Source organism: Macaca mulatta, chromosome 6 (assembly GCF_049350105.2).
Source record: "Macaca mulatta isolate MMU2019108-1 chromosome 6, T2T-MMU8v2.0, whole genome shotgun sequence".
In the NCBI taxonomy this organism is placed as follows: Eukaryota; Metazoa; Chordata; class Mammalia; order Primates; family Cercopithecidae; genus Macaca; species Macaca mulatta.
In genome coordinates, this window is record NC_133411.1 from 145890905 (window position 1) to 145912739 (window position 21835).

Below are 21835 nucleotides of genomic sequence, written 5' to 3' on the forward strand. Positions count from 1 at the left end.
TCAGACAGAAGAAAAGTGCCTGCAGACAGGACTGCTGAAGTGCAAAAAGGAATGATAGACAAAGAAAAAGGAAAATATGTAGGTAAAACCAAGCAAAACATAAACTATATAAAATAATAATATCTTGGAAGTTAGAAAATGTAAAACACACACCCATATCAATGATGCCATATAAGTTAGAGCTAAAGTATCCTAAGATTCTTCCTTGTATTGTCTGGGAGGAAGGCAGAGATACGGATTAAGTTTAGGCTCTGATAAGTAAAGTATGCATGCCAAAATCTCTGGATTACAAACTAAGAGAATAGGAATAGGGTGTTTATCTTCAAGACTGATGAGCATTAAAAAAAAAAAAAAAAAAAAGGAAAAAAATTCCAAAATTAAAAAAAAGGAAGAGATAAAAAGCAGAAAATATTAATAAAAGAGTGGAATTTCCACAATCTATGTGGGTTAAATTATACCAGAATGAAAAAAAAAAAAAAAAAAAAACCTATCTGATTGCTGTTACCAGACAACCAAGACAAAAGGATAAAGAAATATTTAATATAAAAGGATAAATTTTTAAAAAGATATTCTAGGTACATACTAAGAGAGTGGCAGTAGCTATATTATCAGACTTTTAATATCAGAATTCTTAATTATCAAAATTCAAAAAGACTACTGAAAACAGAATCAAAACACAATAAGAGAGGTTCACATCACCAGGAATGCAGAGTCTTCCTAAAATGTATGCACTTAATACAAAAGATATTCAGAAGAAAATAAAATAGAATATGTTTATGACTTCAAGATAGGGAAGGATTTTTCAAGTAAGGTAGGAAAGGATTTTTAAAGAAGGACCCAAAAGATTAAAAAATTGGATGGTATAAAATTAACAATTTCTTTGTATTAAAAGACACTACAAAGAGTAAAAAGAAGCACCCTATAAACTGGGAGAGGATATTTGGAGCACACAACTGAAAAAAGGTTAGTGTCTAGAATAGAAGAGTAATTCTATAAATAAATTTTTTAAAAGACAACCCAATACAAAAATCAACAAGAGACATGAACAGGGACTTAATAAATAAGAAAGCCAGAATGACCAATAAATATAAGAAAAGATGCCCATCAATGCCAAAGAAAACCACAAAGATCCCATTTCATACACACCAGGTTGGCAAAAGTTAAAAACAACCTAAACAAATAGAAAAGAAGTTTTGGTGAGTATGTGAAATAACGAGAACTTTCATGTACTCATGGCACAAACATAAATGGAACAATGACTGTGGAATACGATTTGCCATTTCTTATAAAGTTGAAAATAAGCATTTGTTATTCCTCAATAATTTCATTCCTAGGTATACACCCTGCATAAAATCGTTTGTACATGTATACCCAGAGAAGTGTAAGAATGTTAATATCAGCATTGTTTATGATAGGGAAAACTGGAAAAAAGAAATGCCCATCAAACGTATGTGTTCTTGTTTACAATGTTGAATACTATATAACAGCAAATGTGATTGAAATTTAGCTACATGCAGCAGCATAGATAAGTTTTGGGAATGCAGCAGTAAGTGAAAGAATATGATATAATTCCAACTACAAAAATATTCTAAAGCAAGCAAAACTGAACAAAATATCATTAAGGGATGCAAATATGTGCCAAACTATAAAAAATTAATGTAGCAATAAACACAGAAGTCAATATGATAGTTACCACAAAGTAGGGAAGAGAGACGATAGGGTTAGGAGGTGACACAAGGCAACTTGAAAGTTAATGGCAATAATCAAAGCTACTGGTGTTCTTTCTTTGTATGGTTACTGTTTATCCCTTACACACATTTCATAGATTTAAAGCATTACCTATTTTATATTAAATAAAAATTCTAACAAATTAAAAATGAATATACTAGCTATAAATGTTTCATTAAGGTAGTTCTGAGCCTAACTGTATTCACAATAATCTGGCAGCCATGAGGGAACATCTTTCTGTGAACTAGAAAACTCCAAAATGGAATGTAGTTATTCTACAGATTATTCTGGTTGTTCAACATCCTTGGAATTACTCTAAATTATGCTTTGCTTGGGACGAAGATGACAATATTTTGCATTGATTGGTACTGCTCAAGATGCAGTTGATTTTTTTAATACCCATATGTTTCACTGAGAAAAGAGTTGATATCAGTAATGAGTTTAAAGAGAAAGATCTATGCTGACAAATGTTTGTTTGATGCAGAAGTTTTAGCTCTAAAAGAAAACAAAGTTTTCAAAAAAACTGTGGCAGATTATACTTTCAAAATATGCTCTTCTTTATAACGTGACCTTGACACACTTGCTTATAGAGATGGCGTCTCTCTGTCCCCTCCTTTCACTTGGACAGAGCTTTGTGACCAACCTACAGAGTATGGAAGGACTGATGCACTATGACTTGCCAGTCTAGGTCATTAAAGGTGATAGAGCTTCCCCTCAACCTCACCTTCTCCCTTCCATACCACATTGCTAGCTCTGCCTGTCTCTGGGCACTTGCCCTGGGAATCTAGCTGCCAAGCTCTGAGGAAGCCCAAGAGACCACAAGTGGGTGTTCCAGCCAACAGCCCCAACTGACGTACTAGCTGACAGCCAGTTTCAATGCCAAACATGGAAGAATGCTTTTAATATGACTCCAGTCCCAGGCCTGCAACCACATAAGAGACCCCAAGTGCAAACCACCCCAGTTGACCTGAAGAACCATCATAGATACTGACGATCAATAATTTGTTATTATCTTGTCACCAAGATTGGGGCAGTTTGTTACACAGCAAGAGGTAACTCAAACAAACTATGATTTTAAGCTCCCTTAAGGCAAATAGAGGAAAGAGGGTATAGAATATTACACTCATGCCAGAAGCCCAGGATGTGCAATGAAGCCCTGCTACTAAATAGCTGTGTGCCTGGTTAAGCTCTGTGAGCTTCAATTTCCCTAAGTGAAAAATAAGTGTAGATTTATATCAATTTACATGTCTCAAGGGTTTTCAAGCATAGGATATATCACATGAAAGTCAGATCATATACAGTAAACAACAAAGGGCAGCTATTGACATTGGTATTACTGTTGTTAGGGCTGGCATTTGGGTGGCCAGTGTTCTCTTCCAGACCTCTTCCATTCCTATATGGGCCATAGATAGAATTTTCCACTGCTCATTGGCTGAGAACACATCAATTGTGTCTGCAACTCACATGAGGGACCACTTGGTTTCACTTTTCTCTGAGTTTATTCTTTCTTTCCTATTCCTTAATCTTGGTTCTGATTCCCAGGCAGCAAAGCCTAGCAAATAAGAGAGGCAGCACAGTATAGTGGATACGGGCATAAATGCTAGAGCTTTTGACTGCCTGAGGTTGGCAAAGATAGCTTTGAGATAGCAAAGATAGCTTCTTGCTATCTTTGTTACCTGGGACAACTTGTATGCTTTCTTTGCCTCAATGTCTTCATCTTAAGAATGGGACTAAGAATAGTATCTATCTTACAGGGCTTTTAAGAGGATTCAATTAAATGAATTAACATATATAGTACTTAGAACTTTGGTATATAGTAAATCTCTTAGTAAGCATTGAGAGCACTTGGTCACTAAGTTGGATAAAGTGACTTATTTTGGTAATGTAAAACATAGACCTCAATAGAAAGAGAAGGGCTGGCTTCACTTCCAGCCAGCTCCCCAGCAGAGAGTAGGGACTGGGTTTTGGCTAGAGGATTCAGTACCCCTAAAGTGACATCTTGAAGACACATTCTGGTAGCCATTGCTTGGCAGGCATAGGGACAGATTTGAAGGCAGGGTGTGATAGGCTCACTATTGCCGTACTTCTAAAGTCTGCAACACATAAAACATGCTCCTAGAAAAGTGACATGAAAAGTGTGACTTATATACCAGACTGGGGCTAGAAGAATAGATGAGGAAATGAGAATCAAATTGTGCTACCGATGGACAGAAGGTGCCACGAGGAAGGCGTTCTTCCATCTGCAATGCGATGCCCAGACATGTTCAATACCCTAATTATCACAAGAGAGGAAATGCCAATTTTTGTCAGCCTAAGTGATGTTCTTCCTTTGTCCCTTCCTTTCTGCTCTCACAGAAATGAAGGACAGCCAAGCTGATTTGTCTCTTTTAAAAGACTCCTCCCCGCAAAAACACTGAGTGTATCATTAGCAAGAACTGCTTCTATAGCACAGTGCAAATAAAGGTAGTAAAATTCACATAACCATAGCAGGCTACATGGTGAAATTGGATCTAATTAGCAAGTGTCAATATTGTTTTTTTTTGTTTTTTTTTTTTTTTTTTTTTTTGCTAACTTTAACACTTGCATCCTTCGCTATTTCAGGAAGTCTGCAGAAGATCTTCTTAGACATGCAACCTAATAGCTTGTACTTCCTGTTAAGTCACTTTATATTAATAAGGTAGCTTCTCTCTGAAATTCTAGTGCCAGGCAGTTCCTTAAATGACATGGAAGAAAACTTTGGCTTTTGAACAGCAAAACCCAGCAGCACAGGTACTGCTACCCTGATAAGGTTAGCACAGAATGAGAGAGTGCGGCCGAGGGTGACAGGTGTAATTAAAATTATGTTCGGCTGCTGATCTGTCGGACGGATAAATTCCATAAGCACTAAATTGCACCAGTTTGAGGGGGGGTGGTTACAACTGACTGCTCATTTTTTGTTAAATATAACACTGATGTAAAGCTGGGATTCTTAAACTTTGCTGTGATTAATAACATCTCACCAGGTTTTTAGAATAAAAGGAGTACCAACCTTTGACCTATTGAAATATTTAAACTAACAATGCAGAACATGGGAGAAAATGCCCTGCTTACTGCTATCTACCCCTCTGTGGCTCTTACATTCAAACATCTGAATCATTAAAAATAATTTCCTGTTGTATAGAGCAATTACTAGGAAGGGAGCCATCTGACATGTTAAAAAAAAAAAAAAAAAGTAGGAGAACCACAAAGCTAGACCAGGAAAATAAAAAAAAATTGAATACCCACTGATGTCATGATATGTCAGTCATCTCTACCATGTAGTTGAGATAAGACTGGAGGCATCTGCCATACGCTCCAGCAATCCCACTTCTGGGTATTTATCCAAAGGAATAGAAATCAGGATCTCAAAGAGACAACACTCCCATGCTCACTGCAGCACTGTTCATAAGATCCAAGATGTGGAAATAACCTAAATGCCCATGAACAGATGAATGGAAAAATAAAATGTGGTATGTACATATAATGGAATACTATTCAGCCTTAAAAAGAAGGAAATCTCATAATGTGGCAACATGGATGAATCTTGAGGACATTATGCTAAGTGAAGTAAACCAGTCACAGAAGGATACATACTGCATGTCCACTTATGTGAGGTACTGAAAACAGTCAAATGGATATCATCAAAGAGTGGAACAGCAGTTGCCAGGGGGAGGAGAAAATGGGGCATTATTAATCAAAGGGCATAAAGTTTCAATTAAGATGAATAACCACTAGAGATCTGTTGTACAACATTGTAACTTTAGTCAACGATAATGTATTGTATACTTAAAAAGAAGGTAGATCTCATGTTAAGGTAGATCCCTTTTCCAGGCCTTATCTCACTTGTGATGCTGCCAGAGCACAATGAAATTTTTCCCAAAAAGACTGGCAGCATCGCAGGTGAGATAAGGCCTGGAAAAGGGACATTAACAGCAAGCCAGCAACAGTGGGAAAGAATCCTACACTTGAAGCACCTGCTACATACATTACCTCTGCCCATATCCCTTCTAATACAATCATTTAACATTTAATAGACAGATATTTCATGAGCATCATGCATTCTGGCTGTTATATTTACACAATGGTAAATAAAACATAATTCCTGTCCTCAAAAACAAAGAAGCAACTGGGTGTAGTGGCTCACGCCTGTAGTCCTAGGTACTGGAAAGCTGAGGTGGGTGAGGTAGGAGGATCACTCGTTCTAGCTAACATAGCAGAACCTGTTTTTAAAAGCAAAGCAAAACAAAACAAATAAGGAAAAACAAAGAGATCAGGAGTAAATTCTAAAACTGAATGAAAAGTGATACAAAGGGTACCATGAAATAAACTAGCATACCATTTTACAGATGAGATAGCTGAGATTCTGAGAGGTCAGCCAGCAATAAAACTGAGGTTGAAATCTAAATCTGAGTCCAAACCTATGATATTTCCAGTCCATCATGAGCCTCCTTCTAGCTGCAGGAAGGAGAAGAAACTAGTCAAGGCAGCTGGGGAGGTGTTACCCCCACTCAGGAATACATTGCCAAGGAAAATTGGGCTTAAGGACTTACACAAACAAGTGAGGAGGCTGGCTTTGAGGAATGATGAAAACTATCATTAAATAGAAGGAAGGCATGCAGAGAAACATGTCTGTAAGAATCTAAATTCTATATACCTGAGGTCATCTAGCTCTCCACAGGGATGGAGTAGGACCAGGCTGGAGAAAGAACCAGACAAGGAAAAACAACCACTCAGCATGGTCAGGAAATGGGTCTCCTTCAGTTGCAACTCATCGCCACCAAGGGTAGGCAAGACAAGAATACCAGAGCAGTTAATTTTATGTGTCAATGTGGCTGAGGCCATAGTATCCAGATGGTAGGTCAAACATTATTCTAGATGTTTCTCTGAAGGTATTTTTGGAGATGAGATTAACATTTAAGTCAGTAGACTGAATAAAGCAGTAGACTGAATAAAGCAGATGACCCTCCATAATGTCACTGGGCCTCATCCAATTATTTGAAGGCTTTAAGAGAAAAAGACTGACCTCTTCTGAAAAGGAGGGGGAATTCTGCCAGCAGATTGTCTTTGGGCTTGAATTGCAGCATCAACTCTTGCCTGGGTCTCCAGCCTGCCAGCCCACCCTGCAGATTTTGGACTTTCCAGCTGCTATAACTGCATGAGTCAATTCCTTAAATACAATTTCCCTCTCCCTCTCCCTTTTTCTGTCCACACACACACCCTCCATTGGTTCTGTTTCTCTGGAGAACGCTAGCACAACTACATTAAAATACAGAACAGGCTTCAATAGCCAGAAGAATCCAACCAAGCCTGGAGCACAGTCAATCCAAAGCTGCTTCCCAGGTGCTGGTCTGAGTTGCTGGGCCAAGGACCTCCACAACTTTCACAGGATACAAAAAGGAAGAGCAGGCTGGATGGCTTGGTGGACTTGTTTTAGGGTAACTTATTCATTCATCTGATAAATATTTATTGAATATCTATTATGTTCCAGGACCTGTGTCAGGTGCTGGTGAATCTGGGCCCTGATACAAGCAGGCATTCAGTAAATATCCTTCAAATGAATGAATAAAATCTTCATTCTAAAATAATTAAACTCATGTATTTTTGTGATTGTTTTATTTTCTGAAAAACTCCAACTCTGATGACTAAATCAGGAACTTGGGTCAAAATACCTAGAGGACAAACATCACCTAAAGGTGACAGTGGCAAGAATTCCTGTGAGAGACTGAAAATTCTGGGACCCTGCTTCACATGGCTGAGACTTTGTCAAGCTCTTTCCATGCTTTGAACTTGATTTTTTGCTAGGGGGAAGGAGAGATGACACAGAGATAGTGCCTTCAGAGAAAAGCAGGCCCCGATTTATACAAATAATGTAGCCATCAGAAGCTGTTAGATCAGCTTTATATGAATTCAATGCTTATAAAAGTCTTCTAGTGCTAATGGAATCCCAAAGCGGCTTCTTTTGTAGAGCCAGTAATCCCCTGCCCTGTCCCAGAGCAGTGCTATCCAATATAACTTTGGTAACTATAGAAATGCCCTATATCATCAGTATCTGATGTGGCAGCCATTAACCATGTGTGGGCTATTGAGTACTTGAAATGTGGCTAGTGTGACCAAGGAATTAAGCTTTTAGTTTTATTTAATGTTAATTCATTTTAATAGCCATAAACACTCAATATCCATATGTGGCTAGTAGCAGATACATACTAACTGAAGGGTTTGGTAAAAGGGTATTTTAACAGAGTAGGTCTCTCCAGGCATGGGGAGGCGTCTTCCATCAACCCCCTTGCAGAGCTCATCAGCAGTCAGTCTGGCTGCCGTCCCGCCTCCTGCCCCCATACTCACCACCCCTTTTGCACCCCTCATTCTCTCTTGCACAAAAGCAGGCAGGAAGCCAAACCTCACTAGAGACCTTATAGCTGCACTGCTGAAAAGCCTGCTGGGCAAGGAACTGATGAGAACCCCGGGGTGAACCATAAGGTGGGCAGCAGGGAGAATGGATGTCTATGAAGCTCTGTGGTCAGAATATACTTACCACCCCCAAGCTGCTGTCCTTCAGATTTCAGTAAGCCAACCTCTCCCCTCCCCGCTCCAAAATGGTATAACTAAGAGGGAGGGCATTTTCCGCCTTGGGGTACCCACACCTCCTGTGCTCCTCTCTTTAAGTCAGGTGACTCTGACACATTAAAGCATCTAGCTGTTAGAGTGGTGAATCTCCTCTGTGGGATGCAAGCTGCTTCCCCAGGGACACAGGTGAAGGGCTGAAGGAGTGGAAATTACAGTTTGAGGACACATGCTCTCTGGCCACATGAAATGGAGTAGAAAAGTCACCTCAGACAGACTCTCACTGGGCAAAATGCTATGTCCCAGAGGAAATGTAATTCATAGGACTACCACTTGCACACTCTAAATGACAGAATACAGGATCTGGAGAGAAGGTTCACTGGAAAAAGGTATTCTCTAGCACAGCAACACAGGGCTGGTGGCTTTGAGCATGTTTACAAACATGTTCAGCGGCCCCTTGGAGCAGCAGGAGTTCCACGAGCTTGCTTCCAGCTCCCCGGAGACACTGAGACAGAATGTGTGTGTTGTTGGGGATGTTAGCCCTGGGGTTGGGCTTCATATTCCAGACCATTGCTTAAGGTAGGAAGTTTGCAGATGGGTCCTGGGGTAGAGAGATCAGAGAGGTATAAACCTCCTACCTACCTACTCTAGGACTCTCTGGAAATGAGACTGACCTCAGAGAAGTGAATGACAGAACCAATGGGCAAGTGAACACATGCAAAAATATCTCCCTGTGGCTCAACCCCAGAATGAGAGCAAGACTTAGTGGGAACTAAGCCAGTTTCAAGACATTGACACATCCAGACAATGTGTCAAATAAGAAAAAAGAAAAAAGTGGTCATTGTAGAACCAAGAAGAAAATGAGAGCTTGAGAGGCAAGCACTGGAGGTGCCCTTTGAAGCCCTCTCCCAAGGGGCTGGGACCTCAGTCCATGGATGGTCATGTAAGCAAGACTAAACTTAAAAGCAGCCAAGGTCATCAAGCTATCTTAGCCAGGGTGGGGGTGGGGGGCTGCCTGCTTATGACCAACTGAGTCCCCTTGCTGTAATTCCCAGCTCACCTAACAAGCACGAATTATAAGCTGACTCTGAGTGAGCCATACCCCGAGAGTAAAACTGGCCTAGGATGGGAGTATTCTGGTCTCCATCTATTTAACAACTGTCCAGACTTGATAAACTATCTTGGTTTAGGTTTATAGAACAGTCTTTTGAGAACTTGGTTCATGTGACCTCATCCCTAAGAGATTGAGCCACTCTCAATGTAAAAATAAAATCAAGTTTCAGATCTGTAAAAACTAAGATCCAGACAGATCCAGGCTGTAGTGAATTTGTCAAAGAAAAGGCCACCTTGTATAATCTTCTGTCATAACCAACCAGCTATATGCTCCCTTAATGATAAACTTATATGACTTGAGTAATAATAATAATTTAAATCATCACATTGACCGATCCTTACAAAAACCCTTGTGCAGCAATGTATTTATCCATTTTAAATAATAGAGAACTGAGACCTAGAGAAGGTAAGTAAGGAGCCCAAGACTTTTTAGTGGAAGAGCTGGGATTAGGCCCTGGGTCGACTTGGCCTCAAAGTCCTCACACGTGCAACTCCAACTTTGGCAGGGAAGCCAGAGATCATGCTAGGGTCATGGCAAAAGCCAAGAAGAAACCAAATTTATTAGCTTCTACAGAAAGGGTACTAGAGGGCTAGGCATGGTGGCTCATGCCTAAAATCCCAGCACTTTGGGGGGCTGAGGCAGAAGGATAGTTTGAGGCCAAGAGTTCATGACCAGCCTGGACAACATAGTGAGACCCCTTCTCTATTTAATAATAATATGAAAAAGAAAGGGTACTAGAGGGGGTTCCATTTTGTTTACTACAAACTGGATTTGATCATCTGTTTGTTGCTCAAATTTGCCTCCCCAAGGAAACATGCAGGGACTAAAGAGACACATGCCTTAGAAATCATGCAGGCTGGGAGGCTTCTGCTAGTTCGTGAAAGCATGAGCACTTTCCATGGGTCAAAAATGCCCCCTCTCTAAGACGGACTTCTGTTCAAAAGGATTTCCTTTCATGAGTTCACACACTGTATTATAAACTCTTCTTTAGACCAACATTCTTGAAAGCAGGAACTAAAGCCTAATACATAGCCTGGCACACTTAAAAATATATATCTGGTAGAGGGATGGATGAAGTAATATCCTGCCATTCCTGGGGATAACAGCCATTAGCTTTTGGCCCTATGGCCAATCAAGTTACTGCATTATGATTCATTTAGCATTTATCCAACAAACACTTATTTTTGGACAGATGAGCAGTTTAAAGGTCTGATCCAAGAGGACATAACACAGCTTAATGAACCATTAGTGACTACGCAGTGGCAATTCGATGAAAGAGCAGAGGTGTTGAACAAGGCCTCTAAGTACAAAGGACACAAATGGCAATTTACAAAAGAAGGACTGCAGCTTGCCAAACAAAAAAGAAAAAAGGTTCAACCTCACAAGTAACCAAAGCAATACAAATTAAAATAGGAATCAATTTTGGGGGAAGGTTGAGCAACTAAGAAACACTTTAAAAATTCTGTGTCTTTTTAACAACTCAGGATTAGAAAATATATTGGCAAATGACCAGAACATGGGAGTATGAGTTGGTAGGGCATTTTTGGGTGCAGATAAGTTGGTAGTATGGATGGATTAAAACACCTAAAGTTATCCATACCTTTGATGTGTAATTTCATTTTAGCCATTTATCCTATCAAAGATGTGGACAAAAGCCTATCTGTAATAATGCTAACAAAAGATTTTGAATAGCAAAAAAAAAAAAAAAAAAGTCAAACAACTTAAACCTGGAAACTAGTTAAATACATCCTATGACAGAATGCTATGCAGCCCTTTAAAATCAATTCCTCAAGAAACTGATTTGAGGGGAGTCTGTGATATATCTTAAAGTCAGAAAAGTAGGTTCCAAGGCACTACCTATAAAATCATTCCTGTTTTGTTTTACAAATCCACATTTTCTGTATTTTTTCTCTACATTAAAATAATATTTCCCACATGTTCAATAATACATATTTTGTAATTTTTTAAAATAGCATTTAAGTCTCACAAATAAAACTGACAATAACCGCTCAAATTTGCGTGGGACTTTGTACCATTTCCTAACTCTTTTTGTTCCCCACAGTATCCCTGACTTGGAAAGAGAAGAAACAATACACCCAATGCTTTCTACTTATTAAATACCACCTCACACCCAGTTCCCTCATTTCAAAAGCAGAATTCTTTCCATTAAACTAAAGCTAGGTCTGCCCTGAACCAGTGTCAATTTCCAAAATTCACTGACTCTCATGTTGAATTTCTCTGAGTTAACATAACCCAGCGGACTTCAAAAACATCAAATGTAATTATGCCATTTCTCTAGATGTAAATATCCCCCAATGGGAAAACCTAGCAGCTACTATATGTTTGTAATTCTAATTCTTCCCAAAGAGTTTTAAAAATTATAATATGTACAGTAATGAAGGGTTTTGTTTTGTAAGTGTTTTCCCCAGAATTATGAAAGCACATTCTTGCTTGTAAATTATACATGGCATAACTACAGCAAGATGGGCCATGTTTTGGGTCTCGTTTCGAAGAGATTCCGTTTTAAAACATTCCTTCTAACACACACAAAACACTCACAGCCTGTACCAGGCAACTATCAGGAATTAGCAGACCTTATTTTTTAAGGGTAGATGCCATCCAGGGAATTAATATCAAGTCCTCAAAGCCTAAGCTTTATCTCAGAAAAACTCTTTTTATCATCATCAAGAATTAAGTGGGTGGTGAAAATGACAGTGGCAAGAATGATTAACAAACGTATGGTATACATACAGTTCTAGCTTGTGGGTGAACTATCAAAGAGGAGTTTACAATATACATACATGCACACACACACAATATATATATATGTGTGTGTGTGTGTGTGTGTGTGTGTGTGTGTGTGTATTCCCCAGCCAGGAATGCCATTTCTTTTTTGGCATTCTCTATATCTGACCATCTCCTCAAACCCACTAGAAACTTCTGAACAGCAAGGTACATTAGTTAGAAGCTCAGTTCATGTTTGCTGACTCACTGTGAGTACCAGTGAGAAAGATCCTCGCCACAAACAAACAGATAAACATGTCTCATCCCAGAGGAGAAATCCCAGGAGGTTAGTGTGGCTTCGTGAGTTGACAAAGAAAAGAGGATTCTTGGGTTTGGGAACAGCATAGGCAAAGGTCTAATCGTGTTCACGGGACAATGAGAATGAGCCTGGTTATACCAAAAGGGAAGAATGACTATTCCATAAGTCGTGATTTTAAAAGATTAATTTGGGGCCGGGGAACAGGGGAGTGGGGAGGAGGAAAGAACAGGCAAGAAAGCCTGTGAGCAGGCACTGCAGCGGTGAAGCTGAGAGATGATGGTGCCAGAAAAAGGCACGAGGTAGTGTAAGTGAACAGAAGTGTGGGCTCCCGCAGTGTAGAAAATGACGGTACTCATGAGAAACCCAAGGGTGAGGAAGCCCAGCAATCAGCTAAGGCGAAAGGAGAAGAGTTTGCAGAAGGAAGGAGGTGGTCAACATCCCCAAAATCTACAGAGAGAAAGTAGCTGAGGATTTAGCCATCAGGGTTGCTGTGGTGGGGGCAGGTGATGAGAAAAGGGAGGCAGTCAGTATGTTCTGCACGATGAACTCAGAAGCATCGTGGTAAGGAGGTGTTCAATATAGAAGATACTCTAATGGATTTGAAGGCTGAGGATGGAACAGGCAGAGAAGCGGCAACAGGAAAAAGGAAGGCAGTTCACCAGGAGTAAAGGGACTCTTCTTCCTGTTCCTGAGAAGAAGAGATGCACAAGAACTCGGCCCCACAGCCTCAGTGCAGCTAAATCAGGAAGAAGTAGGCACTCAGGGCATCCCTATCAAATAACCAGCAGGTGAATGACTTGGACTCCAATAGACATGTGCTGCATTCTCTCCTGCCCTGGAGGACAGGCTGCTCAGGGTCTACCATGCAGTTAGTCCCTGCCCTCAAGGAGCTCTTGACCTAAGGAGAGAGACAAATGAAACCAAGCTTTTCAACGGAGGGTGAAGAATGCTGTGTGAGTACCGTGTACAGTGGCGAGGGGGCAATCTCCATCACTTACTGAGATTATTGGTGGGGTCTTACCAGGTGTCAAACTTGTTGGAGACACTTCACCAAGATGACCTCATGCAGCTTCTCATGATACCCCTACGGTGAGCCAAGAGATGGCATTCCCTGAGGCAGAGCTGTCAGTCCCCACAGGCAGCTGTTGGTAGTAAGAACCCCTTGCACCCATAGCTGTGATGATGGCAGATGGCATGATGGTACACTCACTGTATTCCAAGCCCTATATAAAATATTTCACAGACATCGTCTCCTGGCTTTGTCACACTCCATGGGCTCAGCATTATCAATAAGCCCGTTTTATGGCAGAGAAAACTCAGGTTGTCTCAGAGAGGTTAAATGATTTGTCTATCCCAAGCCTAGGAGGTAGCAGAACTAGGAATCAAACCTAGGTCTGCGGGGCTCCAGAGTGAACTATGAGGCTGTGCTCTTCTCTTTCATGGCACCTTGTACTTGTTCCTCAGTCCAAAGAGGAGCCATGTGGTGATGACAGAAACAGATCAACAGTTGAGACAGGGCAGGCGGATGTGGCACTGGGGCCAGGCTGGTGTGGACAGTGGGATGGATTACAGCAGCCGCCTTTTCCAATTGACAAAGCGTGTCTAAGAGGAAAATTGGAGAGCACAAAAGGGCACATGTGGGTGGCCCAGAGGGGTCCAGGTGTAGGCCTGCCCAGCCTTGGTGGGGGTAGGAGGGGGCACTGGCTGCCTCCAGAGTGGGTTCCACTGCTGGGGGTTGGCTGTGGCTGAGTTGTTCTGTCAGATGCACACCTTCCCTATGAGTGAGACCACAAGCAAATCCTCAGGGCCCGAGCCTGGCATTCACAGGACTGCCACAAGTTAGCATCTGAATTTAAATCAGGCCAAATTAGTGCTATTTCTGCAGGTGTCTGTGCTGCAACTTCTTTTTTCTCTCCCTCTGCCTGAAGGAGGAGAGGGAGAAAGCAGGCAGCCGAGGAGCACAGCTAGTCATATCAGGACCAGAGTGGTGACTGTCAGTCCCCACGGCTCCCCCAGCGGATGGCAGCTGTCAGTCTGAATCACAGAATCCCTGGGGAAGATATAGGGTCTTCACTGCTTTCAGGAAGCCATTTCTGGGCAGAGACTCCTGTTTGCAAGGAAAAGGCACAGACACTGTACCTCTCTGCAAGGTGGCTGTTTTTCCAAAGGAAGGGTAGATGGAAAGGACGACAAAGCTGGAAGAGGGTGAATTAGCAAGGGAGACGACAAGGTGCAAGCTATAACCAGGGAGAATGCTCACCTGGGACTGCCGGCTGCTGCCCTTCGAGGATGGCCTGTCTGCCAGACCATCCCTCAGGGTGGGGCTTCCAGTCTGAGACTCCATGGAGAAGAAGCATGATCCTGAGGTAACTGCATGCTCATGCCCTCCCTTGTCACAAGAATGAATCATAGCCAACCTTTGCTGGGACTGTGACTAACCCAAGCTGGGGCTGTGCCTAACCCACGCCGGGGCTGTGGTGGGGAGCATGTGTCTGCTAACAAGTCCTCACCCCACGGTGCCCAGGAGACTACTCAACTCGCCTTCTCTCTTGGCTAAGCTGAACACAGGCAGTGGGGAAAGGAGAGACCAATGCCAGGATGGGAGCAGGGTTACACCGTCTCTCTGCTCAGACTCCTTCTATGTGTCAACCCAGTGCTCCATGCTGGGGATTAAGCAGGGATTGAGGCAGAGATGGAGCTGCCCTCGTGGAGCTCCCCACAAGGATGAGAGGGAGGAGACGGAAACCAGCAGAAAGGAGGTGTCCTGAGAACTACTGCAGGGGAGGTGGGAGACAGCTGGGCTTGCCTAGGAAATCATATGTCCCTGACAGCAAAAAAGGGCTGAGCAACACTCAAGGGTGGTGGGTTAAAGGGTAGTGCATCTGTTTTCTTGGAGAGGAAAGAAGCTAATACCTGCTGGGTAACAGCTCTGGCAAACATCAATTCTTTTTCTAATTAACCCTTATCCATCCAGTAACTCTGAGCAGGGGAGTTGATCACATCGTTCTGGATTTCTCTGCCTTGCCCATCCCCTGACCCTTTTTTTTTTTTTTTTTTTTTTTTTAAACAATCAGCAGCTCTTAGAGAAAGTTTGCAAGTAAGGAATAGTCAATGGCAAGACATATGAAGACTTCCTTCTCTTCCATCCAGGAAGCCCTCTCTGATGATCCCATTTGCTCCTGTGTCCTCCTCCCTAAGCTCTACTTTCCTTCCTTCATGTTGTACAATATAAAACTATAAACCTGTTTGTTTATCTGCCCTGCAAACAAGAAGCTGAGGGCAGGGAAGGCATGTCCAGCACTGAACACAGTGCTCAGAATTTGTGTCATGGAATAAATGGGTAAATCAATGAATAAATGAGTGACTGCCATTCTCTCAGACCCTCACAAGCATGCCGACTCATTTCGCAGTTCAAAGAGCCCAGGGACTGAGGCAGTCACTTCATAGGACAGTAAGGCCACAATGTGATGGGAGGGAGGCCCCTCCACCTCCAAGGCTTTTCCTGCTCCAGGCATTTCCTGCTGCCCTAAGCACTGCCCCCAGGCTAAGCCCTTGGGAACCTGCTTCATAAACACTTACTTAGCAAGACATTTAAAATGCTATTGATTTCTCTCCTCAGAAGGAGAGGTGAGACAGTGATAGACACGGTGAGCAGTTAGCAACAATGAGTCCCATCCACCCCCCAGCCAGAAGTCATTTCCCTCTCAGATTACCAGCCTGGCAGCCCTGGGAGAGAGAGAGAGAGTGGCTGCACGCTAATGGAGGCGACGCTAGAACCAGCAGGTGCTCTGGCTCCGATAGTGGCAATTAGAGCTTAAGCTCCTTTTTCTATGAGACAATGAAAAATAAAGCTAATTTCAGATGGTACATTCTGTATACTTGAACCCAAGGCACCCTTCTCCCCTACTTAGAGAGAAAGACAGGAGCCCATGCCTCCCCAAGAACCAAGAGGAGGAGCCTCTGATCCAAGTCATGGCATCATCAACAGTTTTTTCAAGCACTTACTAGATGCTAGACAGAGATCTTACTAGATGGGAATAGGTACTGGGAAACGGAGGCACATAACAATGTAGCCCTCATCCCCTGTGGCTAGCCTATGATGGACAGAACACATGGGTACCACACATACTAGATAGATGAATTAAGTGCTGCCTTGGAATTCTAGCTCTATGAGAGCAAACCTTCCTCTGTAGTCTTCCTTGTTAGGCTCCCAAATTTTAGTACACTTGTCTCGTAACAGGTGTTCAACAAACACTCTTTGAATTCATTTTGTATTTTGTTAAGGTAACAGTAGCTGCTATAATAAATGCCTAACATCTAAGTGGTTTAGGATAAGAAAATGTACAATCACCACTGTCCTCTCCAACTAAGATCAGAGAGGAGCAAGATCAGCATACATACACTCCCTTAGCCTCACTTGCAGATTTCTCTGGGGTGAGCTGTACTCCTTGAACTCGTGGGAGTCCCTAACCTAAAAAAAAAGTTTCCTGATACATAAATATGTATTGGGAATAACAGACCTAGAAATGAAGTTTCAGAAACTCCAGTTGCTTACCCCTGATGTTTGAGACTTGTAGCACAGCTGAGCAGGGAGAGGTGACCCAGGGGTGCTGGTCTCATTCACACGGATGGAATGCAGCCAGTAGCTGCATTTACATATTTTAATGATCACATAAATGGGAGTTAGTGGCAGAGGCCATATCAGACTTGTCATAGAATAGAAAAATCCCTTTGGGAAACTAGGTATTAGGGAACAACAGACCTTTCGACCTAATTGCAAGAGGGGTTGAGATGTATGCCCTTGCCTGAGGGTGGAGTTATCTCTCCCGTGAGCCTGTTCTGGGGCAACATGAGGCAAAAGCCTCATGGACTATAGAAAGAAATGCCACTGAATGATTCCTCTCCTCTGCTGACATAGAGGACAAGACAGTTTAAGAAGCTATGTAGATCCATGCTTTTGTCACCAAAGTTTGGGACTCATGAAAGACCTTACTGGATGTCATATTACTCTGTCTTAAGGGAAACCAGACCTCTGAGCACTCCCTCTACCCCTTCACCCCAGTGAAGCTTCCCTGGATATAGGATGCTGGTATCTGGCAGGAAAGGAGCAGGTACCTGACAATGTTCAGAACCAGGACTGGGAAGGGATGAAGATCCCAGTAGACATCTTCTGCCCCTTTACTCTTCCTCCTGCAGAAATATTTTAAGTGCCAAGATTTCAACTGACCGGGTGGTTTGAAAGTGAAGAAGAGAGGTATGGAATGGAGGGATTTAAGAGATAGAAAAGGAAGAAGGCAGAGAAGGGCAAAGGGAATAACTACTTAATGCCAGAACAACAACAAAAAGTTGGTGAGGAGCTTTGCAGTAGCTTTAATTTACTTTCCTGTCCTCTCTGGCTCTCATCACTTTTTATAGAAATGTATTTTTTTGTCACAGATTGACAATGACATGAGCCAAGGAAAGAACTCATGGGTCAGGGCTCTTTGAAATCAGATGGATGCTATTACTTTGGTTTTCCAAGCAATTAATAATCACACATTGCATTGCTTGTTTTTATATTTATTAATGAATTTAATAAATTTATCAAGTTTCACCCCTAGAAGGTATAAGCTCTATGAGAGCAGAAACTGTGTATGCATGTCTGTATCCTTCAGTATGTCCTACTTCAGGTTCCTACTATATGTCCGGCATATAGTAGGAACCAAAAAGGGTTTTCTGATTTTTATTTAATGCAGAGAGCTGACAACAGAGGGTGGAAAGAATGCTGTTACATACGGACCTTCCTATTGCTAATAACCGTGTAGAGGTGTAGATGGTGATGGTGGTGGGGGTGGTAATAATGTCACTTATTATAAGCTGGATCCCATTCCAAGTGCTTTATTTTGATCATTTCATTAAAACCTCAAAACAACTCCACAATGAGGTATTGTTATTCTTATCTCCATTCTTCCAATGAAGGCATGAATTCAATAGGTAAAGGATTTGCTAAAAGTGATTTAACTAGTAGAAGTTGAATCTAGAAAGAGACTTTATCACTCTGCCTTTCTGCCTGCCACACATCTTTTTTTTTTTTTTTTTTTTTGCAACAGGGACATTCTGCCTATACCTGAAGCCCTAGGAGAACAGAGGTAAACTTGAGACATGTGTAGACAAAATAAAGTATGGATCTTGATCCTTGAGGACCTCAATGTCCATGTTCATGCTAATGATCCACTGAGTACTTGAATTTCAGTTACTACTTTTCCTCAATATTATTCCACCCTGTATGCTGGCCTTTGCAGAAGACTCAAGTTGGAAGATGGAAATTCAGATTACAAGGTACCTCACCTGCTACCTGCCACCTCTCTGGCTCTCCTACAAACCAGCTCATCCATGCAACAGGTCCCACACCCCCATGGGCAGGGCCCACACCATCAGGAGGAAAGGTTTTGCTAATGATGGCCTAGAGGAAGGAGTAGCCCTGGCATCAGAGCCCTGTGTACGATTTAGCCTATAAACCCAAAACTGCTATTAACTTCTACTAAGCCACCACATTGAGCAGGTCCTGAAAGAGAAGAACAGAGCAGCCCCATCAAAGGGAACCTTCTATGCACCCAGGGCAATGCTGGGTATTCACAGGTATACAGGCGCCTGGCTCTTCACCTGAACAACAGCTTCCCTCTATGGTAGCTTTCCTAAGGTTAGGTTACGACCAAATATCCCTGCAGGCAACCCATTCTTTGCTCCCATACTTTGAATAATAATAAAACCAGCTGCTGGTTGGAGTCTGCCAAGGCTACCTCCCAGGAGAGCTTCTCTGAAGGTTAATGTGGAGCTGTCATGCACAGCCAGATTGTCACTTAGGCCTTTGTTGTTCCTCCTGCACTTGTTTCTCTGCTCTGGCTGTGTCCAGCAGCTTCCCAGTACCCACTAGGTGGTGATGCCAGGAGAGACTGGGCTGTGAGCCTGGAGCAAAAAGGACCGTCAGTATGGATTGGCTTCCAGCTGAAGTGGGCCCACCCAGCAATCCGAAGAGGTGGGAAGTATGGTGTTAACAGCAAGCTAGCACTTCATGAGGGCTTGGATTATTGTTCAATGCATTCTGATGAGCACCATCTGCTGCCAATCCACACTGGGCATATGTCTTTTTGCCCAAGCACTGCACTGTGGCTATGAATTAATCACAAAGCATGCATAGGCCTTGCAGAGAGGAGACAAGTGCTGGAGACAATCTCCAAGCATATCTGGGAGCAAGGGAAGACAGGTGGAAAAACATTCTGTAAATATAGACCTACAAAATACATAAGGGACAAATACTGCCTGAGACATTTAGCAATACCCAATTTGCCATATGACAGACCATAAAAGCGACCAGAGAAGTTTCTGCATCAGCTGAAGCCTTAGCTAAATCTATTGCATAAACCGCTTCTTTTGTTTCTGTATGGTATGTTTGATGTTCTAATTCCCATTCAACTATGAGCTCCAGTTCATCCCAAAACTTTTTTGTTGTAGTTGTTAAGAACAATAAATTTCACATCTCTCTGTATTAATCATCAGCACTAGGAATCAATTTTCTTTTGGGAACCATAAGTATCTGTCATCCCATGAGAGATGCTGAGGCACAATGGCCCATCAAGATGGTCATGCCCAACCATCTGCTGAACTCATGGGCCAAGGAAATTGTTCCTACTGTCCTTGAAAGCAGTCAGCAAGTGATAAAGGAGGACCTACTGTGTACTCGGCCAGCACTAGATTGCCCAGACAATGTACATGTATCAGGCAAAAAGGCTAGGAACCATATATATTTAAAACATTTTTTAATTACGTTTTTTTAAAAGAGCATTTGAAGAAGAGAAACAAAATATGAGGTCTCATATTACCAGATTTCACAACTTACTATAAGGCTGCAATAGTAAAGGCAGCATGGTTGTGGTGAAAAAAATAAACAGATTAATGGAACAGAATAGAGAAATGAGATATAGCCAACGGATTTTTTTAAAAGGCACGAAAGCAAGGAAAGGATAGTCATTTCAATAAATGGTGCTGGAATAATTAGATATTCAAATGCAAAAGAATGAACCTAGTCAGAGACCATCTACCTTACACAAAAATTAACTCAAAATGGACGATAGGTCTAACTGTAAATTACTAAACTATAAAACATCTAGAAGAAAACATGGGGAAAAAAATCTATGTGATCTTGAGTTTGGTGCTGAACCAAAATCACAACCTATAAAAGAAAAAATAGAAAGTTGGACTTTATTAAAATTAAAAACTTATACTCTGTGAATGACACTGTTAAGAGAACCAAAAAGCAAGCCACAGCCTCAACAAAAATATTTGCAAAACACATAGCTGATAAAAGACGTGTATCCAAAATACAAATGCCTGTAATCCCAGCACTCTGGGAGGCCAAGGCGGGTGGATCATGAGGTCAGGAGATCGAGACCATCCTGGCGAACACAGTGAAACCCCATCTCTACTAAAAATACAAAAAAAATTAGCCGGGCATGGTGGCGGGCACCTGTAGTCCCAGATTCTAGGGAGACTGAGGCAGAAGAATGGCATGAACCCAGGAGGCGAAGCTTGCAGTGAGCAGAGATCACGCCACTGTACTCCAGCCTGGGCGACAGAGCAAGACTCTGTCTCAAAAATAAAAATAAAAAAATAAAAAAAAAAACAAGGCTATGTAATGCATTTATATGTCATTTATATGACATTCTGGAAAAGGCAAAACTGTAGAGAAGGTAAACAGATCAGTGGTTCCTAGGGTTTTGAAGTAGGGAAAGGGGAGTAGTTGAAAAGATGAAGCACAGAGAATATTTTTAGAGTAATTTGTCATGATACAATAAGGGCAGATACATGACATTATGAATTAGTGAGAACCTATAGAACTTCACAGCACAGAGTGAACCTTAATGTATGTGCATTTTTAAAAAATCATTTAGGAGGCCAGGGGATCCTAGGATGTAATGCAGAATGTGACACAGTAATCTAAATGTATTATAAAGGTGCTGACCTGTGTAGCTTTGGAAATGAGTGGAGATTATCAGCAAACAGCCTATACATAAGCACTGAACTGTAGTTGATAAAGTTGTTTCCCATGGAAATAGGGGTTAATAATTTTGATACTGGGATTGAAGAATTAAGTAAATGGATAGTGGATGGTGGGAGCCAAGTTTCCCACTGTTGGAGTGGAGAATTACAGATAAGCAAGGGGAGGAAGCTATAATGATATGGTAATGAGTTGGAAACATTAGCATAAACTTGTATTTAGCTTAGATACATATGGATACATATAGAATAATTTATATATGTACATACATTTATATACACACACACATATAGATTAGTATACACATACATATTCCCTTGCTCTGTCAAATGAGAGT

At 41.7% G+C, this 21835-nt stretch overlaps 1 protein-coding gene and 1 long non-coding RNA gene across 7 annotated transcripts in view; one reads left to right on the forward strand and one right to left on the reverse strand.

Moving 5' to 3' along the window:
- SPOCK1 (SPARC (osteonectin), cwcv and kazal like domains proteoglycan 1) overlaps positions 1 to 21835 on the reverse strand; it is a 515462-nt gene that overhangs the window by 45145 nt on the left and 448482 nt on the right.
- LOC114678913 (uncharacterized) lies at positions 14392 to 20000 on the forward strand. The gene is made up of 2 exons (XR_003730566.2): positions 14392 to 14830; positions 18554 to 20000. It is a non-coding gene; the product is annotated as an uncharacterized LOC114678913 (long non-coding RNA).